This window comes from Amphibalanus amphitrite, unplaced genomic scaffold (genome assembly GCF_019059575.1).
Source record: "Amphibalanus amphitrite isolate SeventyFive unplaced genomic scaffold, NRLGWU_Aamphi_draft 000245F_arrow, whole genome shotgun sequence".
Classification (NCBI taxonomy): Eukaryota; Metazoa; Arthropoda; class Thecostraca; order Balanomorpha; family Balanidae; genus Amphibalanus; species Amphibalanus amphitrite.
Window position 1 is genome coordinate 42,636 of NW_024881740.1, and position 22,618 is coordinate 65,253.

At 51.6% G+C, this 22,618-nt stretch overlaps 1 protein-coding gene across 1 annotated transcript in view; it reads left to right on the forward strand.

Moving 5' to 3' along the window:
* The window catches only part of LOC122386263 (polyamine-transporting ATPase 13A2-like), a 110,583-nt gene that overhangs the window by 35,924 nt on the left and 52,041 nt on the right, over positions 1–22,618 (forward strand).

Below are 22,618 nucleotides of genomic sequence, written 5' to 3' on the forward strand. Positions count from 1 at the left end.
AACCGCTAGATGGCGCGCACAGCGCTGCCGGGCGATCCGTTCATTATAAATGGATGGGAAACAGCAACGAACAAATGTGTGCTAAAGTGTAAAGCAAATAACGCGACTACTTTCACTGGAATTCTTGAAGCTTCTCTTACGTAATATGATCGGAGGCCGGCTCCTGCATGAGTGCATAGGCCTACCTACCCGTAGGTACTAACGGCAGGGGCGGGTGCATTATCGCCCCCCCCCCTTTGTTGTAGATCCCGAAACCTACCAAACTGATTTCCAAACATTCAAACCCCAATCGATAGCTCTCCACCTGTTGTACCAAATGTAGGTACAGCAATAGTGTCTGATTCATCACTCTGTCACTTTTGTCAGTTGATTTTAATGCTACTAGTGTTATGCAATACAGACCACGTAGTAAAATAAAACGCATGGAACTTACCTATCTGCAAAAAAAAAACAAAACAAAAAAAAAACAAAAAAACAGGCGGCTGCAGTTTTGCAGTTGCGAAGGCAGTGTGACAGCCCTGTAATTTTTGTCATCTCATGCAAATAAATTTGTTCTAGCTAAAAAATATAAAAATATAATATGCCGAAGCTCAAAAACGGCTCTGTTATAGAGCGATCACCGTAAGTCCATGTCATTCATCAAAATTGGCCAAACATGGCGTCGCCATGACGTCATTTCCGACCCAGCTATGACAGCTGCGCATCTGCGCATTTTCTTTTAAACACAATGTGATATAAGTGGTCCCTGTGTGTACCCAGTTGCTGTCTCAAAGTGTTAAGTTACGTCTATGGGATTTGTAGATACCAACTCTGCTGCACACCGTGTTGTACGCATGCCCCGCTGATCTCCGCCCGACACATCCGAACCCATGTCTCCCTTCGTCACTTCATATCCCTCCATTCCCTTCATCACACCATCACACAAAGACACGTACGGTGGGCTGAAATATATTTAAACAGGCCGAGAAGGTAAAACGTCAATGGTTGAACAGGGGCTCCGCCACGGTTTTGGGATTGGGGGGGGGTCCGACCCAAAACACAAAACCTCACTGGCGTATCCAGGGCGAATTCATCCCCCCCCCCCCGCAGCGCCCGTAATCGATGAAAAAATGCCGCTTTTCTACAGTACAAAGACAAGTTAACAATTTTAATGGAAAAATTTTTGCTGTAAGCTGCAAAACCAAGGTTGAAATTGCATAAGGAATCGACAACCGAGAAGCGGAGCCCATTGGCACAGACATAGCGGCCTCTAAAATCAAAGTTCTTGAGGGATTGAGACCGCTGTTGCGCGCTCCAAGGGCGCTATTAGCCATCAAACAACGCATTGGCCTCTCAGTGACTGGCATTGGCTTAGGAAGGGACCTACATACATAGGCCCTCAGATATCTATGTATGCTTTAAGGCCAGTTTAGGGTCCTTCAAGGCCGTACTTAAAGGAAAGCGCAGTGCTTTAGTTTTTGTATGGATTTAAAAGCCCTGCCCTCACAGTAGCGGCGGAACACCTTCAATGAAGGGGGCACTGCCGACTTTTGGTCCCATTCTTTCCATGCAGCGCCCATAGGGCTAATGTTAAAATGCCCAAATCAAAGGGAGGCACGGTGCCCCGGTGCCCTCCCCGTTCCGCCGCCGATGTGCCCTCATATAGCAGTATGGGGTCCTAGAGACTGATATTCAGCCTCTGTGATGAGTGTGACCTATCTTAACCTGAAAATGGATATCAAAATGCTCCACTTGAATCAAAGGTCATGTAATGGGAATCCTGTTAGAGTTGTTTCTTGTAGATGTCCTACCTCTACCAACCTGCTTTCAGAGCCCTGTGCAGATTATTGCAGATTACCTTAGAACGATGTGAGGCTGCTTAGACTATGTAGTATGGTGCTCGAAAGACCGGCTCGGACCCCCCCCCCCCCCCCCTGACACTATCGGATGACCTCACATGGAAGGGGAATTCTCAGATCGATTTGAAGCTCTTTTAGGGCAGTTACTGTGTCAGGGTGTCCTGAAAGCTGGACCGCCCTCACGAAATGATAGCCAAATTATAGCATACCTAGCTAATCTTAGCAATCTTACACTAACACGCATGCAATATACCCTGTAATTCAATTCGCAATTCGCATTGACTACCCTGTAAGTCAATATACCCTGCACGCATGCATAGTAATAACAAAATGGAGCAATGATGACACTCCCGTATAGGTCGGCGAGTGTTGAGTTCTTTGTCTGTCACAACATTAGGTATAATGGCTCCCTGCATTTCTAGATCTCAAATTCCTTAGCTATACGACTGTCAACACATTATAAATGCATATTGTGAATGATTTAGTCATTCTTTACGCGAACACAAGCTTATAGGTATCCAGAATATTGGGGGGTACTGTACCCCCCAGGTAAATTATTGGGGGGGTCCGGACCCCCGCGTACCCCCCTGTGGCGGAGCCCCTGTGGTTGAACAAGTGCCTGGAGTCCTTAGAAGCCAAAAAGTAAACGTTGCCGAAAGGGCGGACTCGGGCTGATAACACACGGTATATGTTACCTATAAAATAAAATTGGCCGAAATCAAAAAGAATAATATGCTGAAGCATATCAAGGTTACCGAAAAACCGAATGGCTGAAACAGTGCCGAAACATATAATAGGAGTATGGCCGAAATAGTGTCGAACATATAAATGTTGCCGAAACCGAAGGGCCGAAACAGTGCCGAACGTATAATCTATTGGTCGCCCGATGGATGTGTATCCAGCTCTGCCGGTCGGGGGAGGCGAAGCCGAGCCTTGACAATGGGAGAGTGCTTGCCGTTGGCTCCATCCGAAGGCTGTGAATCTTGTGCTCTGTAAACGGGAGAAGTTTCAACGGACACGTTAACTTCGCGTAGTTTGTCGGGTCCGCCACGAGCTACGCCCCTGTAAGAAAGTACTAGGGGAAACTGAAAAATTAGCTTGGTGAGGGTCTGCTGTCGCCGGAATCAGTGTCTGTGAATAGAAGCCGTTAGTCGGGATGCGGGATACCTCACCTTGGGTCGGTCGTGCCGACCAAAGGTAATACGACTTACATTGTGGGGTGGCTTGTGGAGCGCACAGTCGAGTCGGAGCACTGCACAGTGGTTCGGACTGGAGCGAGAGTGTCGGTGGTTTGAAGGAGAGCTCTTTTATACCCCACCAACAGTCGTTAGTGTCAGTCTTGCATGCCCGTTTTTTATACTAACATTGTATATGTTACAGGTAATGTGTGGAATCAGGCATTCTATAGAATGCCTGACCGACCAGGCATTCCATAGAATCCCTAGGTATTCTATAGAATGCCTGACCCACCAGACATTCTATAGAATCCCTAGGCATTCTATAGAATCCCTAGGTATTCTATAGAATGGCTGATTTTCAGGCATTCTATAGAATGCCTAAGAGATGCACGAATCTTTCCAACACATTAGTGTATGTTGTATATGATTATGAGCACAGACCGATATGTAACATTATTTTTTTCTGCCAGGCTACCTTGCGGTAAGCTATTTATGTTCATTCAGTCAAATGTTCATTCAGTCATTCATGTTCATTCAGTCAAATTTTCCCAGTCAGGTATTCAATCTAACCTTATTAGGTCAAATTGCATCAGAATTTCATTCTGAGAGTTCAGAGTATTTATCTTAACACTAGAAAGACGATGGTGGTAATGTCAATGTCGGAAACGCCTTTGGTAAAAAATTACACAGAAAAAAGTTTTATAAATCGTCCATTTTGGGAGGTGCTTGCCTTCTAAGGAATTGATTTAAGGTCAAACTGGAGAAAACAGCTACGAGCCAAAGATGGCCAAAAATTGGCCTGACCTAAAAATGGCTTTGCTATTTGTTTGAGATTTGGCATCCTTTTGAACATTGCCAAAGAATAACTGGACTAAAATTTCATAATTTTGACGACCTTTCGAATACCGCATGGCCCAGAAGTCAAGCTGGAAGGGGAGATCGAACAACACCTAATCTGGCTCTTGTTACGGCCGGGCCACCGCCCGGGCGTGGAATAATGAACCATTTATTCAGTTTATTCCCTGACATTGCAGTGTAGGTTGAGCTGTCCAGTGTCCATGTATATTGAGAGTCGTTACACGAAGTACTTACCAGTATAATGCCTTTTGGGGCGATTAACGGAGCGAGCGAGAGGGTGGGCCTTGCACGTGCGAAATTGCGAGGGGGTACCTCCAGCTGGCTTGTGCACGGCACCCTACTAACCGGTCTCTAGCAATGTGCCAAATTTGAGCACAATTGGCCCAGCCGTTCTCGAGATCTGGAAGCGGCACCCTGCACGTGCGCACGTGCAAAATGGGTCTCAACTGACTTTTGCACGGCATCCTACTAACCGGTCCCTAACCATGTACCAAATTTGAGCGCAATCGGTCCAGCCGTTCTCGAGATCTGGAATCGACCCCTGCACGTGCGCACGTGCAGCAGCACCCCAACTCTGGCACATGGATATGCAATATGCATTGCCTAGTGGGTGCCTACCTACTCGTACATGCCAACTTTCAGCGCAATCGGCCAAGTAGTTACCGAGATATTGCAACAATTACATAAGTGACACCTCTTCGTTTTGCACGTGGCACGTGCATAAGGGGTCACCCACATGCATCGGGAATAGTCCAATACTTGGTAGAAGGAATGAAGTTACCCTACAAAAATTACCGCGTGTAAATCGGTCAAGTGGTTGCTGAGATATAAGCGTCGCAAAATCGTGACCACGGCCGGCCGCTCATACTCAAAAAATTTCCGTTAATCTAGGGAAAGACTCCGCTCGCTTCGCTCGCTCCGTAATGACGACATAAGATGTGACCTTTTGCTATATTCTTCACCTTCATTTCTAACATCAGAGGCCTCTTGCACCAAAATCCTCTTGCACCAATGCTTGGATTATTTTGCATCGTATACACAATCCAAGACTCAAATGTGACAATTTGCGTGTAAAATTTACCAAGCACCTGTAGGATTATGTATTGGGCTATTGCAAACAAATTTACCACCGTTTGATTAGCTTATTCTGAAACCGGTTTTTCGATTTTACCTAGCTAGGTAGTTTGGTGCAAGAGGCCTCAGAACGAAGCCATCGTTATTCGCAATCACTTTCGATTCAAGCCTACGGTCCACCCTCCCAGCCAACACTCTACTAGTGCAGCTTCGTATCTGTAGCAGCATAATCCTCCGAGGGTAACCGTTTAAAGGTAGTGTGCCAGCTTTCCTGGACGGTATGGAGTTAATGGCCCAGATAAGGAGAACCGGATTTTTAGAACTTATCCATACATTCAAAACTCATGGAAACGTCTTAAATTATTCAAATTTTGAGTACCCCAGTGCGAAATTCGCCCCGACGGGTTGTCGGTCGTACCCCAACCACATTTCACACCACTATGAACAATAAATGCACACACTGAAATCGCTATTACCGATATGCTCATCCAATCAAGTTTCGATAAACTCGTTCATCATCATCTCCTGCGGTTTCGAACACGCCTGTTAGGTGGTGCGGTAGACCGCGCCCAAAGCCAGGGCCCCGGTAACGTGAGGTAGCCGAGTCGGGGCAGCGTGCGCTGACCCAAGCCGGGGCCGCGCGTCCTCCCGGTGTCATGTGATAGCCCGGGGCTGTCCGCGGGGATGCGGTAGACCGCGCCCAAAGCTGCGGCCCCGGCTTGGGTCAGCGCACGCTGCCCCGACTCGGCTACCTCACGTTACCGGGGCCCTGGCTTTGGGCGCGGCTTCTGCTCATACTTTGTGGTGCGGTGGTGGTGCGTCGGGCCGCGCGCTCTGACTTCGGCCAAGAAAAATGCGTCAGCTGATCATTGTCATTTCTGCCACTTGCGTGTGGTGAAATGGGGTCATAACTTAAGAGACGGCTTTTTCATATCAATTATTTTACATAAAATCATATTTCAAACCATAAATAATGTTCGACAGCCAAATAAAAGAAACAATACCAATAGTCCAATACAGGCTTACAGTTTAAGGCTCGACATTGTGTTGTCTACGATTAGACAGCTGATAACTCATTCCCGTACGTCGTAACTCTATAATGACCTTTGCTTATTGTCACATGTGCGCCGCATTCGCGATTGTTGCCGACGCCTGTTTGCAGGTCAGCCCACTACAGTTGTTATACATATCGAAAAACCGATAAACTTTTAGGCGAAAAAGGCACTATTCCAGGCCCATTTTTGATTTTCTTTGCGATATTAGGTAAAAACAGAAGCTTCTTATCCTAGGAAAAATAAAATGGGAAATCTTTCAAAGGTGGCACACTACCTTTAAACGACTGGTTGGCCTGTGGCTCTCCCGCGTGCCTTGCGCCGTGGCTCTCCCGTGCCAACGGGATTGGATCAGTTGCTGCTTGCGGCGCACCATTTGGTGGTCGGCATAGCCCAATTTCTCCCTCGTTCCCCCTCAACTCATTGCCCTGAAATGGTGTGAGGTGACGAATGGCCTAGGCCAACAAAGAAAATTGGGTAAAAAAATAGCATTACTGCCACTGACCCCTAGATTTCGAAGTGTGTTTCGGACAACCAAAATACTTAAGCATTCTATAGAATGCCCGGGAGCTTAAGCCAGGCATTCTATAGAATGCCTAAGCAGTCAGGGATTCTATAGAGTACCTAGGGATTCTGTAGAATGCCTGGTCGGTCAGGCATTCTATAGAATGCCTGATTCCACACATTGCCTGTAACATACACATTATCGATTGTTCTCCGACTCCCCGCTGTTTACGAGCCCACGCGTATCTCGGTTATCTCGGTCTAACATTCATCCGTCTATCCCTTCGCTATTGTTCCACTACCACACTACGTTATTTTTGTGCTATTGTCTGCTTCTAATCTCCTTTACGCATATCCACCATCACACAAACAGATTTCACATTGTCGTTCGTCGTCCTTTGACCCTTGGTCAGGGACGGGTACCCCGCTCCGGCGTGGCGCACGGCTGAAAGAAACGAGTGGTCGATGCATCTAATCTGCAAGGCCGATCAGTACACACAGTTCCGCCGCTCAGCTAGACCGAAGCGATATTTTCTCACAACAATGTGTCTTACTGATGCAGCCGAGGGTACTTAAAGTTTCATATCGATACGTCCAACAGTTTATAAGATATTGCGAAAAAAACGGAAGGGGCTCTGTCAGTGGGGCGGGAACTTTTCTGGTTGTGGGAGGGGAGGCTCTACCGACACTCACCGGTGGCGCTTCATAACATAGATGAAGTACTAAGGTACCCTCAAATCCAGTTTTCTCGCCGGGCTGAGCCACCTATTTTTTTCTTTCACATATTGCAACGATAAGATGTATTTGTCCGATCGCGCGAAACGGGCCACTGCACACGCGAAACGGGCCACCGCACACTCCCAGTCACACCGCGCGAGACCCCACCCGGTCCTTCCGTCCCCAGACCCCCTGTCGTCCCGCCTCTGCCAGTGAGGCCCGGTACAGTCCGGGGCCCGGTACAGCCCGGACCAGGTACCGTCTCTGACATCGGCGCCGGGGACGGGATACCACGACCCCGGTATCACACCACACCTCCCCCTGATTTTCAAGAATCATGCATACAATTATACAAAAACACGATACGGCAATACAAACACATAATACAGACAATACAAACAACCAAAACAATATCAAACGCACATGTGCTCACCGCTCACGTAAGAGTCATCACTCCGGCTGGGTGCAGCAGCTGCACGGCGGCGGCGGTCGCCGGGCACGCTCACTGTGACGGGGCGGGGGGATATTTGCCGCTTCCGCCGGCTCCCCTTCCGTCGAAACCGGTTCCGACCCCTCGCCAGGCGGCACCGTCCCATCTATCCCGTGTGACTCAGTCTGTGTCTCATCGGGGGGCGCCGCCCCGTTCAGCGCGTCATATTCAGCCCGCAGTGCGGCCGGCGGGGGGCCAACGAGCAGTGGCGGCGATTCGTCGGCCTCTTCACTGTCATCCCCGCTGTCCGAGGACGTTTCGTACCGCGGTCGCAGGCTACGGACGTGCCACGGAACGCCGTCCACCTCCAGCACCTGTTCCGAGAGCTCGCCCGTAACCGTCCCGCGCCGAGACATCTCGGTACAGCGGGTGCCGCGGCGCCGCACCCACACACGGTCCCCTACCCGGAGCCGGGTCTCGGTCGGCTGAGTCAGCGCTGGCGCAGGCTGGGCGCCATCCCCGTCGGTATCGACTGGCGCATGCCCTGGGCGGACGCAGTCTCTCACCGCGTAGCGGTACACCCCGGCCGCTGGCGCGGTGTCCGCCGTCCGGCCGTCACGAGGAGTGACGTTGTAGAGGTGGACGGCCTCGGACACAGGGCACCGCCTCCTAGCCGCGATCACCTTGATAGTTCGATGGCACCGTTCCACTACGCCATTGCCGCCCGGCTCGTGCACGGCACGGAATCTCAGGGCAATGCCCCACCATGCCACGAACGAGGCGAGTCGCCGGCCCCGAAACACCGTGTCATTGTCCGCCAGTATTTCTTTGGGCGCGCCGCGCTCCAGGAAGATCTGTTCCAGGTGGCCGGTGACCTCCACTGCGTCGGCACGGCCGAGCGGGCGCCAGACGGTGAACCGCGTGGGCCCGCAGTCGATGACGGTTAGGTAGCTCCGCCCCTGGTGGTGGGTCACGTCCATCGCGACGCGCTCCCATACTGCCGCCACCTCCAGCGAGCCGTGCCGCCACCGCACAGGCTCCGGGTCTATCGATCGGCACACATCACAAGTTGTCACGACCGCGCGCACCAGAGCCCTCGTCACGTCACGAGACACATCTCGTCGCGCGAAAAACAGCGTCCGACGAACGCCAGGGTGACCGGCCCGCTCGTGCACCGATTGCACAGACGACCTGACGGCATCTGCAGCACCAGCACCAACGACCACCTGCCCACGGCCGGGCGGCCGAGTCGCCGGCTCCGTCATCGGCCGTCACCGACACCCTGCTCTCTTCACACTCGTCACGCAGCCACTCCTTCGGCACTCGCGTCAGGGCGTCGGCGAGGTTCTCCTCCGAGCGAACCAGCGTGACGGTGACCTTGAGCTCCAGTTCGTTGACTAGTTGTCGAATGAGGTCGACACGGCGTCTGATTAGCATCTCACCGGCCGCTCTCGTCCGGAGGCGGACGCGGCCGCTGAGCACGCCGTCCACCCAGCGGTGCACTGTCGCCGAGTCTGTCCTTAGGTCGATGTTTGTCACGCCCCACGCCACGGCCAGGTTCAAGCCGCGAACGGCGGCATTCAATTCGGTCATGTTTATGTGGGTCGCTGCGGCATCGCCGGGCCGGAGCCAGCAGGCGTCCTCCATCACGCCACCGCACGGTGTCTCGATGACCACTCCAGCCGCGATCGAGCTGGCGTCAGTCCAGACGATCGCCTGATCCCCGGTCCAGCACCACTGGCCCCGCGCCGGGTCCGCCGCTAGCAGCCGGGAGTGCACGTGCGAGATCTGTGACTGCAGAAGCGCGTCGGTCGTGACGTCATCCCAGCCGCGCGTGACGGCATTGGCGCGCCGTTTCACCCAGGCGGCGGCGGGTCGCAGCCAGCCGCAGACGGGGAGGTGCGCCACCAGCCTGCCGCACCATGCAAATACCGATCGGCGCGTCACGCGGTCGGGCGGGTCGGGGACAGCACTGTCACGAGACCACCGCAGCTCACCCGCCATACGCCGCACGTGGAGTCCCAGCATCCGAGCGCCGTCCTCGGCGCGTGCCGGTGGCTTGCACTCGAGCCCAAAACGCTCAAAGTGCTCGACCACGTGCTCAGCACTGAAGACAGCCTCATCCACAAGCAGGTCGTCCACATACAGTGTCAGAAAAGTGGTTTGGGGATCTAAGTTCGCAGACTAAAATTTTGAAAAGGTCGCAGAACAAAGTTGGAACTCAACTATGGTTCCAATTTTTAATGCAGCTACCGCATTATATCAGTTTCTTTTTAGCATAATGGGCAGACATTGTTGAAATGCAGCATATATCAAAGTGAAACACTTGCACATGACCAACATGCAATGGTAATCATTAAGCAGGCATCTCATGAGATGCCAGATCTGTCTACAATAGCAAGGTAGGTTGTAGGTTTGTAGGTTGTAGGTTTGTAGATTGTAGGTTTGTAGGTTGTAGGTGTTAGGCTTGTAGGTTGTAGGTTAGTAGGCAAGGTTAGATCAGGTTAGATTATGTTTCAAATCTGGCATCTCATGAGATGCCTGCTTAATGAATACCCATGCAATCTCGTATCTACTTAATAAGCAGGTAGGCTACATTGCCATTGCTCAAGTATAATGATGCATACCTATATAAATATTAATACTCACATTTGCCTAATTTAACAAGGGAAATCCAAGAACATATCATAACTAAATGCAAGATAACAATATGAACCCACCAGAAGGCTACTAGTGTGAAAGCAGCTACCCTTGAATATCAGTTTCTTAGCCTAGGTAGAAGTGAAGGTATAATCAAGAAGGAGAGAAGTTAAGACAAAACACATGGTTTATGTTAAGTATTACCATTACCTGAGCTTGTTACAAAAATTGACATGAACAATCCCACCTCAGATTCCTTGAACGAAGATGGTCGAAGTCGAATGAGTCTCAGTATCTCAGCCTTTAAACAAAAATCATATTGTTGAGTATGAAAAAACGAGAAAAATTGCACATGAACATTTAACTCTTAAATTACACCACGAAATTATACTTCTTTACAATAACCCACGCAAATCTCGAGACTAACCCGGCGCGGTCACGTAAAAGCGCGCGAGACGCGCGAGACAGCGTTGCCTAGTCTGAGAATATATTTATTTAAAAAAAAAAATGTATTTGTTGCTGGTTAAGTTCATTGCCGAATGACAAAAACGATTTTGATGTTCAATTTATTTTAATACAAAATTTAATGAATAATATGCAGCACAAAATAATGCCTTCGGTCGATTTATTACAAGTTAAGATATCTTACTGCCATGATTTCGAGTAAAATAAAAAAAAATCATTTTTTGTGTAATTCAGATGGGAAAAAGGCATCAAAAAGACAATAACTGTTTATTTTGTTCATTTTAATATTATTCACAAAGATTTTGCCATAAATTCGTCCAAGTTCTCTTATGCCGGCACCAAAAAGGTGATACCTCAAAAGACGCTGTCACTTATTATCCCCATGCGCATTTTTTGCTCATTTTTACGAAACAAAAACTATTCTATAACTTTTAGCAATTAATTTCCATTCTAGCCATACCTTGTTTTGCAATGAATGATGTCTAGGTGTCTTAAACGATCCAAGTGAAGCTGACCTTAGCAGGCCCGGAACGACCCCGCAGACTATCGTAAAATATGGGCAGCACACGTTATAAAATTGCTAAATTTTGACATTTTTGAAAAGAAAAATCTTTTTTACATCTACTGATATCATTTTTTCATACTTTACTGCTATTGGGAACTTTTACCAGGGGATAGTCTGCCACCACGGAAACACCAAATATAGTCTGCGAGAATCCAGAACAAGTTTGCGCCCGGTTGCATTATGAAGGGAGCCGGGCGGGGAGCGAACTTGTTGGTGCGGCGATGGCAGTGTTTTAGACGTCAAAAGGCCAAGGCTCATGACTTGTCTCCTATGACTCGCGTGTTATTTTTGTGATTTGGTACCTATATTGATGTAGGGCCCTGGTTTGATTTGTGTGAGATTGAGAATGTGATTTTACAGGTAGGATTGGTTGTGCTGATAAAGGTATTATGGGTAATATGCTTATCCAGTACCCATAATTTTCTGATAGCATTTACTACTCACTAGCTTGGTATATGTGTCATTTCTCAGAACAGTGTACATGTAAATTAATCAAGCTGAGCTTTTCAGGTTTATCTCACCTGACTACGTAAAGTTTGCATATCCATTTGGGGCATTGCCCATTTTCTACTCACTAGCTTGGTAGTGTTGTTTCTCAGACCAGTGTACGTGTAAATTAATCAAGCTTTTCAGGTTTATCTCACCTGACTACGTTATTAACTTAACCTGCTGTTGCCTGTCAGCTAATTTTTTTAAAGCATTCACTACTTTGTAGGCACTGCATGCTAATATGGATATGAAATCAAGCTTTTCAGGTTTATCTCACCTGATTACGTTAAGTCTGCATATCCATTGGGGCATTGCCCATTTCCAGCTCCTGCATGCTGTGTAGTCCTTCATTCATATCATACATGTTGAACCAGATGTTGAAAGAGTGACAAAATTTTCAACATTTGTATTAAAAAATACAGGATTAATTGTTAATGCACACACTGTGTGATCACCATTCACAGATCACCTGTTCATAACACATCACAGTTGATGGGCTTCAGGCTGCCAATCTAATACCAGTTATTGTGAGGGACAAGGTTACCAGTGAAAGTTTTGCCAACAGCTGTCAGCTGGTGAACTTAGAGTAGCAGGCGGTGCTGGTTCTTGGGAGTAGGTCAGTAGTTTGTACTGCATTCTACTCAGGAGTCCAGGTCTTCATTCAGTAGCCATGGAGACTGGAGAGAGATGACTTAATCTGCTGAAGAAGAAAAATCAGTCAAAGTGGGCAGGCAGTTGGGTTTTTGTTAAGTGACCCATTGTGAAATGCTCCATCAAGCCTGATAGTGCCTAAGTGCTGACATAGATGGGTAGAGGTACTTTGTTACACAAAAATCATTGGCCATCTGTTTAGGGAACGTTTGCTCACAGAACAAAAATTGCTTTACTTTAGTCAAGACTTTTCGCAGAACAAATCTTCCGAGTTCAAGAAAACTTAGAAACGGGCCACTTTTCTGACACTGTCCACATACGGACAGACGGCGCGCTCCACTGCTGCATCCTGCGCCATGACGAGCCGCACCACCGCCTTCATCACGGCCGGCGCAACATTAAGTCCAAAACCAAGGCGGGTCAAACAGAATCGCTCACCACGGATGATCACTGTCTGATACGGCCACAACTTCCGGTTGAGACGCAGCTGCAGGTACGCCCGCCGCAGATCTACGACGGCCACCCGCCGGCCGTGGCGGCGCCATTTCCGCAGGCGGTCGGCGCACACGTCCGAGTCGGCGGTGTATGCGGCTACGTGACCGTTCAGCTCTCGCATGTCCAGTACAGGGCGCACCTTCTTTGCTTGTGGGACGGCCATCAAGGGCACCAGGCCGCGCGGCGGACCGTCCTTTGCTTCATTGTAGGGCTGCAGCCAGCCGTTCCTCAGCCACGTCTCGAGCTCCTCGTCATACTCCTGCCGCGCTGACGGTGGCACGCGGTACTCGGCGACCCGGTTGGTCAGACAGTCTGGTGCGACTCCGTCCGCCCACTTCCAGGCCACTGTCCAACTGCGTGTATTAACATCGAACCTCGCCGTGAAGTCTTTCGCGTCGGCCACTAGCTCCGCGGTGGATGCCCCGCCCACTCTGGGCCCGGGCATGGTATGCCCGGTCGCCGGGCCGGCCGGGTCCTGTGACGCAGTCGCTTCGGCGCCACCAAGCCCCGCCCCCTCTCCGCGCGATGCCGAGGCTGTCCTGGCCGGCTCCACCGCCGCCACCTTGGCGCCGCCTGGACGCGCTACTGTTCCGCCGGTCACTTGGCCTGCCTGAGCAGGGCGATCCGCTGCTCCCTCGCCGCCGCCTGCGCGCGCCTCTGCACAGCCGATTGCCTGCGCTGCCCGGGCCGGGCCGGGCCGGCCGCCGCCGCCTCGCCACTGCCTGGGTGCGCCACTGTCCCGCCGATCACCTGCGCCGCCCGGGCCGGGCCCGCAGACGCTAGCTCGGCGCCGCCTGGGCGCACCGCTGCACTGTCAATCACCTGCGCCGCCCGGGCCGGGCCCGCCGCCGCTGCCTCGCCACCGCCTGGGCGCGCCACTGTCCCGCCGATCACCTGGGCCGCCCGGGCTGGACGCGCCGCCGCCGGCGCCCCGCCTGGCTGCGCCACTGCCCCGCCGTGTCATTCAGCGTCGCCGGGGCCAAGCGCACTGCCGCCCCCGCGACATCACCTGGGTGCGCCACTGCTCTGTTGGTCCCCGCCGGGCGCACTGGGACCCTCTCTGAAACCGCGTCGATCCTCACATCCCCCGGCCCTTTCACGCTCACTCCGCCGAGGGCGGAGATGCCCGCCATTCCGAGTATCATGTCCACGCCCATTGGACGCGACGCCACCACTAGCACAGGCAAGACACTGTCGCCACCGACGCGGCCAACCGTCACGACTCCCGCGCCCAGTGCCTGAACAGCGTGACCACCCATTGTCGTGATCAGCAAGCGCTGCCGGTCCCACTGATCACAAATGTCCACGTGCGCGAGGTTATGCGTACAACCCGTGTCGACAAGCACGTCTCGGAGTCCTCCATTCAGCGGCAACCTGATTATGGGCAGCGCTCCTCTTATTGCGCAGGAGACGGCGCTGGCGCTGACGCACCGCTCCCTGTGCCGTTTCCCTGCGGGCAGCCGGCCGCCAGGTGGCCCAGCCCGGGCCCCTCTCAAGTCGTTTGGTAGCAATGACGTCACCGTGGCCATAGATCCGCAGCCGCCCGCAACCGCCGCGCGTTAAAAGGGCAGATGGAACTACCCCATCCACGTCGCCATTTTTGTGAATTTCGCTACATATTTAGGCTCGTTAGAAAGAGCATTAAATTCTGAGCAAGGGCTCTCGACGCGATTGTTTCCGAGCGTACTCAAATTCCGTCAAATCGAGTGTAACTCAATCCATGTTTCTGAGCGCCGGCTCCCCCGGGCCGCCGGCCAGACGCCTCGGGCGGAATTCCCCTGTCAGAGATTGTACTCGGGGCGGCCTGAGCGCAATGTCAGACAGTAGACCTGTCCAAAAAAAAACAACTTTTCGATGGACAAGCTCCCCTGGTGTTTTCCCATTGCTAGATGGCCCAATAGCTAGCACACCGAATTTCAGCCCTCTAGCTAAACCCTCGACCCTAGCGCAAGAGCGTCAAAGTTTTCCGGTGCGAAGTACACAGAGAAGGTCATTCTCCGGTGTGAGTCCTGCAGTTGTCGTGTCAGCAGCACTACGCATAAATGTAAAATAATGTGTGGTGAGATCCGTGTCATGGTCTGCGCCCCCCCCCCCCCCCCCACCTATATCCCCGCGCCGCCCCTGTGCCGCCTTCGCCATATTACCGGAGGGGTTGGGTCACGTGACCACGCTGACCTGGGAGCCGCGACCGGTCGGCGCGGTCACTTGTCCCCCGGTCACCGACCGCACCGCAGCGCCACGTCCGCCGACTCTACTGCACCGCTACCAGCTACGTAACTGAGGCTAGTGTGTTTGTTTAATGTTGCCTCGTCAGCATAAAATATGCACCAAAAACGATAAAAGCACTAATTTGTTTTGTCGCATGAATAGTGGACATTTTCAGTCGTTTCATTTCCACATCTCACTTTTAAATATGGGCTGCTTTCTGTTTTGTGCTATGCTGGGTTCCCATGAAAATCTTCACACAAAACAGCTGCAATAACCCAGCAGCTAATATAGATAATTTAATTGATGGTCGCTTTCAAATTAAATCGTGCTCATTTTTGGTAGATACATTTCGGATTCATTTGTATACCGGTAATAGAAATGGACCCATCTTATTTCTCTCGCTTTCAGACTGTTCCTGGCCACTCGTTCGTGCCATGCCGACCACTCGAGGCGGCAGAGAAACTGGGTTTACCAGCCCGAGGAGATCGGGGAAGGCTCATCCAGCACGCCGATCCCGAAGCAGAGCCAGCATATGGCTTGTGGGTAAAACCATTGAGGCGTTTCGCCCTACCCAGCTGCCTACCAGGAGAGAATGTCTACAACGGCTCTTCTACCTGGAGGAAATCGAGGTAGGCGTCGTCAGCATCAGGAGGCTGGCGTCCAAGGTCGCCGATGAAGCGCTGGCTCTGTACGCTGCTGCAACGCTTACAACTGTCCGCCCCGACAAAGCTACAGACGTCATAAAGCTGCACAACCAGTGGGCCGGGCTGAAGAAGAGCAGGAACCGGGATTCTGCGATTGAGAGGAAGAAGAGGCGGCAATTCGAGACATTCATCAACAAACTGTGTGACCTGACAACCGAAACCGCCGTGCGGGACATTCAGCAGGATCGGCTCAGGGATAAAGCGGATAAATCAGGGACAAATGGACCTGAAAGTTCTGCGAGACCAACGCAAGGATCGTAAGATGCACCTGGCTTGCGAAGACACCAGCTACAAAGCAAGGGTCATCCGGAAGCGGAAGCGAGAAGCTCCAGCAGTAGCACCGCAGCTGTCCAAAAGTGCAGCTGACGCAGCCGACACCACGGACGCAGGGCTGGCACAAGACGAGGGCGCGGCAGAAGAGGATGTGGAAGACGATGCTGACTACGTCGCCCCCGTAGGTCGGCCGTCGCGATGCAGCAGTGTCACGCTGCATCTCCCCAAGAGAGTTGCGGACGCCGCAGTGTCCAGTGCACTAGACCGGAACAAGGTCACTGATGGCGCTGCAACGTATCTGCTGGCGGCTGCCATTCAGTCCGGTGGAGGTGACCTGCAACAGTTCCGGCTCAGTTGATCAACGGTGCGGCGCCAGCGATCTGCCAACCGTAACCAGCAGGCTAAACGAATTAAAGAAGACTTCTCACCGCCTGTTGACTCCACCATACATTGGGACGGTAAGCTGTTAGAAGATAAAGATGGTAAGGGCGAACGGCTGGCCGTCATGGTGTCAGGCAACACATCTCAGTGCAACCAAGGCAAGATTCTATCGGCGCGCAAGATCAGCGATGGAACCGGTGAATCGCAAGCATCCGAGGCCCTGCAGTGCATCCAGGACTGGAAGTTGAAAGACAGTGTGCGCGCTATGTCGTTTGATGCGACCGCATCTAACACTGGCTGGGAAAAGGGAGCAGCGATCAGGCTGGAGACCAAGCTATCCAAGAAGCTGCTGTACACGCCCTGTCGACACCATATTCAAGAGCTGTCCGCTAAGGCTGTGTGGGTATTACTGTTCGGCAAGGACCAAACGCCTGAAACAAAGCTGTTCAAAGTGTTTAAAAATGTCTGGTCGAAGCTGAACAAAACGCAGTATGAGACCCTGCAACTAGAGGAAGACGATTTGAAGCAACAAGCGACAAAGGTGCTGACAGTGCTGGCCTGCATCCGTGGGAAGAAGCAGTTGCGTGCGGACTACGAAGAGTCTGCGTCCCTTGCAGTTATAGCTCTGGGCGGTGACTCGACAGAGGCAAACGGCGCTGCATCTGTGCGCTTCAAGAAACCGGGTGCCTGCCACAAGGCGCGCTGGATGGCCCACGTCATCTACGGCATCAAGATGTTCTTGTTCCGACATCAGCTACTGGAGATGGGCATCATCTCCAAGGACATGCACGACAAGCTGCGGCGGTTCGCTGTGTTTGTCTGCCTCTTTTACGTCAAAGAGTGGCTCACCTGCACAACAGCTGCGGATGCCGCTGTCAGCGACCTCAGCAGGTACCAGGACCTCAACGTTCTCCGCAGGGTGGACCCTAAGGTAGCGGAGGCGGCAATGGAGGTGTACGGTCGCCACACCTGGTACCTCACGCAGGAGCTGGTTACCTTGGCGCTGGTCAGCTCCCTGGTGGATCCTCCAACGAAACGGCGGATGGCAGACGTCATACACGAGTATGCGACGGAGCAGGCAACCGCAACCAGAATGGGCAAGCCCGATCTCCCGACTCTGCCCACCGAGGCCGGCCAAGTGAAGGCACTGGAACTGGATGACTTCATCGGACCAGAATCCCGCACAGTGTTCGGAGTCCTCGGCATCAGCGCGGGATTTCTGCGAAAGCCGCTGCCGTGGGACGGTGATCCGGACTTTGATCGCCTGGCGACATTCGTCCTGTACCTGCGGGTCACAAACGACACTGCGGAGCGCGGAGTAAAGCTCATTAGTGACGTCATCGGCCACATCACGACCTCCGACTTCGAGCTGCAGGAGCTGCTACAGGTTGTGGAGGCGCACCGTCAGCGGTACCCAGACTACAGCAAAGCCACCTTGTCAGCCGCCGTCTGAGGCCATGAGACTGTGATTCTGTGACTGATCAGTGCTGTGCGTCTTTCATTGGCTGTGATGTGACAGAAAAGATGTGATTTAGGTTGTTTATCGTCTGTTGAGAAATGCATTTGTTTTATCGTTTCATCAACATATGTCTTTCGTACCAAATACGAGCAGCAGTGGAAACCAGACGCTGTGTTTTGGTTACCTTATATCTAAAGTAGGATAAAGCTGCCTACCTCGGAAAAGTGACATAATGATTTGCCAGTTGTTACTTGTTTCGTGTTTGTCGTTTTGTTTTGTGTCATTACTATTCCTAGGTAATGTATTATTCAATACAAATCAGACGGGTTAGACCACCTGTGCCGAGTTTACGAGCGAAGATGTGTCGATGTGTCAGACAATGACACGGATCTCACCACACATTATTTTACATTTATGCGTAGTGCTGCTGACACGACAACTGCAGGACTCGCACCGGAGAATGGCCTTCTCTGTGTACTTCGCACCGGAAAACTTTGACGCTCTTGCGCTAGGGTCGAAGGTTTAGCTAGAGGGCTGAAATTCGGTGTGCTAACTATTGGGCCATCTAGCAATGGGAAAACACCAGGGGAGCTTGTCCATCGAAAAGTTGTTTTTTTTGGACAGGTCTAGTCAGACAGTGTATGAACCCCCTGTAAATGCAGGGGACTCGGCTACTAAATGACATAGGCGGAGCGTTAAGGTTGCGAGCAGGAAGAAATTTGTATGAAGCTGCAGCAATGGTCGCTGAAAATTATCATTAGAAATGTTTCAGAATTCAGAATATGTTTGTAAGATGGTTCACACAAATCGTCACACGGTTCTATACGCACAACGTTAAAAAACTTGATATCGTAATAAGGTTACTTACACTGCGATTTATCTGTAGGGGTAACCTCCCAACTCATGATTGTTTTCATCCTTCATGGCGTATGTATGTTTATCCTAGGTCAGTGTAATGATTTTTGCCAATCAGATAGCTAAATTGTTATTGACTTAATTGTTATTGACAAATAATATTACTGTGGGGGAGTTAGTATGGTGTTTACAGCCAGGGACTGCACAACCGGGCATCTTCAATTGACCAGGAAATTCAATTGACTATTGACCAGAAAACTATCACCAACCACAAGCTAGCAAAAAAAAAAAAAAGAGATAATGTCACTGCACTATTAATATCAATCTGCCACCGCACAAAAGACGCCGAATTCCAGCGCCCGCGCGCCACAAAGAGCACCACGGTATGGTTATTTGAACGTAGCGCCGTTAAGAACGGATGTTCGGCGAAATCCAGTCAGCTGACTAATCTTGTTAATTGTTTAAACGTCGCTGTATCACGTACAAATAAAATAAACTACAATAAGTTATTATGAAAAATAATGTTTAAATTCTTTTGGAATCAGAATGAACATTTATTCAAAAGAAAATAAATGAAAAATTATAAACGATCGACACCATATCTAGTACCTACTAGAACCTAGCATAAACCTACCAAAAAATCATCCATATTTCATTCAATATACTAGAATCTGGTTCCTACTAGCTACTAGACGCGCCTTCCATATGTGACGTAAGCATGGCCAATGAGCGGACTTGAGTATACCCAGTATGTAGGTACCCTGGCCCAGCCGGCCGCACGCCCAGCACCGGCGCGAGCGCGGCCGTCTCGGGACGCGCGCCGCTATCACCGCCTCCGCGTCCTGCGTTCCACCGCGGCTTCCACCCCCTCCGCGTGGAGGCGGTGCCGTCGCCGCCGCCACCGTTGCCACGCGGTCGTCACTGAGGACGGCGCGCGCTCGCGCGACCACGCTGGGAAGGTCCAACGCCTCGGCGCGCGAGCCGGCGCGAATCACCTGTCTTGCCGCGTCCGGCAGCCCGTTCACGAATGCACAGGACAGAGTCCGGTCCGGCACGCCACCGAACAGTTCAGCCAGCCGCCGCAGGTCCGCCAGGTAGACGTCGGCGGACTCAACCGGCTGAAGACGGCGAGTGACGAAGGCATCGTACGCCGCGAAGCTGTCCAGGGCGAACGCCGCAAAGAGGGCAGACTTGACGGCTGCCAGGGAGGCTCGATGATCGACCGGCAGCTGAGCCCACACGGCGAAGGCTCCACCGGTGAGACGCGGGGGACCACCGCTCCAAAGTCCACGCCACGGTGGGTGCACAACAGTTCCGCGCGGGTCCACCACTCTACCACGTTTGTGGTGCCGTCAAACTCCGCTATCACGCGGACGTCCAAGGCACCCGCGCTCACTGCACTCGCGGACACTGATGGCACCTCGTCTCCAGCCATGGTAAGGCCGAAATAGCTTGTATTTGTCCGATCGCGCGAAACGGGCCACTGCACACGCGAAACGGGCCACCGTACACTCCCAGTCACACCGCGCGAGACCCCACCCGGTCCTTCCGTCCCCAGACCCCCTGTCGTCCCGCCTCTGCCAGTGAGGCCCGGTACAGTCCGGGGCCCGGTACAGTCCGGACCAGGTACCGTCTCTGACATCGGCGCCGGGGACGGGATACCACGACCCCGGTATCACACCACATAAGAAGAAACAAGACGGAGACGGAATAATCTTTTTGTTAAGTTGGAACACAGGTTAGAATTAATAAATTGCATATGCGACCACCGCATCGTCCGGATTTTGCCCGAACAGACCCACCCTGAATCTTGCTATCTGTTCCCTGTCCAGGCTGACGGTCACTCGACCCATACAAACGCTTGTTTGTTTGTTTGTTTATTGGGGCTTAAGGGCGCGCCGACTACAATGTCATTTTGCGCCCATACCCATACAAACGCAGAGACCCATACAAACGCAGAGTACAGTTCTAACTGGAGCAGAAGGATGTCCCTTGCCGACATCCGAAGGCTCCACGCCGGTCTCTAAGGGCTCTAAGGCAACCTCCGAAGGCTCCACGCCGATACTTGAAAGTCCCACTGGTCCTTGAGGGCCATTTGCAGGCAACATAGGGCCCAAGAGGTTTTGCTTCTGATGACCCCACGTGCAGAGGCGGATCCAGCTCAGAGTTTGGGGGGGGGGGGGGGCAAACCATAACAATTTATCGATTCTTTCCATGCATCGTCCATAGGTGTAATGTTAAAATTATACCGTTGGGGGGCAAATGCCCATTTTGCCCCCCCCCCCCTGGATCCGCCACTGCCCACGTGGACCTTATAAGATCCAAAGCCGATCTCAAGAGACCCTTAGCCAACCTCCGAGCCCCCTGACCGCACCTCATCGCAGCCCACGCACGCACACACACACCTGCCCCCGATAACACGCCACCAGTCGCCGAGAGCCCCAAGCACAGTCCGAGTGCTGACGCCTGTCTCGGTTGTCGGCTGCCCAGTGCCAAATGCCGCCCTTTTCACCCCCGGCTGGGTCCGTGTGTTATGATATGACTTGCTTGCGACAAAATATCCATGGGAATACGTTTGTTGCAGACTTTCTCCCGGAGTTGACGGACGGGCTCAAACACCATATGAGTCCCCTCTCCATCCCCACCCGCACCCTGCCGAAAATCAGGGGGACTGACCCCTTGCCACAAATTTACGCACCTGCCTATACATCTGTGCGCCATATCAACTAGGCTATTTACACTAATCCTAATTCATATGACCTGTCTGCTACCTACTGGACGCTGATAATTTCTACGGATCACATCTTCTCCAGGACTAGATCAATGACAGAAAGCTTTTTCTCAGCGCATTAAAGCCCCCTCCCCGCCAGTCATGCGCGGGTTAAGTCATAGGAAGGGTGCGCGTAGGTTTATAAGCTATATCAGAGTACAGAGTGCACGTCGAAAGTGATAGATTCTAATTAGTAGGTACCTTGGCTTAAGTCCATCGTTTGTATGATATATTTAAAGTTTTAACTCCTAATGATATTCAATGTAAACAAAGATCATCTGGTCTTCCTGAACGTTGTACACGGAAGTCTATAATGGCGTTGTATTATGGGAAAATTATTGTAAAATGCATTACGTTTGAACATACGTTGAGCGTCCAACGTTTGACCGATGCGTACAAATTAAATAAAACGGTGTATTCATGCGGAACCTCGCTCTTCATTGGTGGCAGCACTGAGGCCATGCGTATACATTTCAAAAATCAGTGACACAATCCGAAGTCCGTCGCAATTATATACATACAGGCACGTATCAAAATGGGACCAGTTGCCTACCGGCCTTCCGCGTGTATTCATCTTTCATGTCTTGTATACCTTGATCTAGCAGAATGCTCTTGACACAGAAACCATGTGATCGTTTTTTATCAATAACAAGTAAAAACATCCATTCGCTCGTATGCTGATGATTCTTTTACAGCTACATTGTCATGTGCAACGATATTTAACGTAATCATTCATAGGTGTCGATTTGTATACTTTTGGGTGTGCCCGGGCACCCCCAATGCTGAGTTGGGCACTCCCCAAGGGGCTCTGGGCACCCCCAACCAAAGTTGGTTCTGGCATCACTGTTACGATTCTTTGAACGCATTGTTTTCTCTAATTCATAGGCGCGGGAACGGGGGGGGGGGGCAGTGGGAAGTTGGGGACAGTTTACCCCCTCCCCCAACTCTAGGGCCGTGGGTGCGGTACCCCCACAGATTTCAGACGGAATATATCGCACTTTTTTGCCAATGT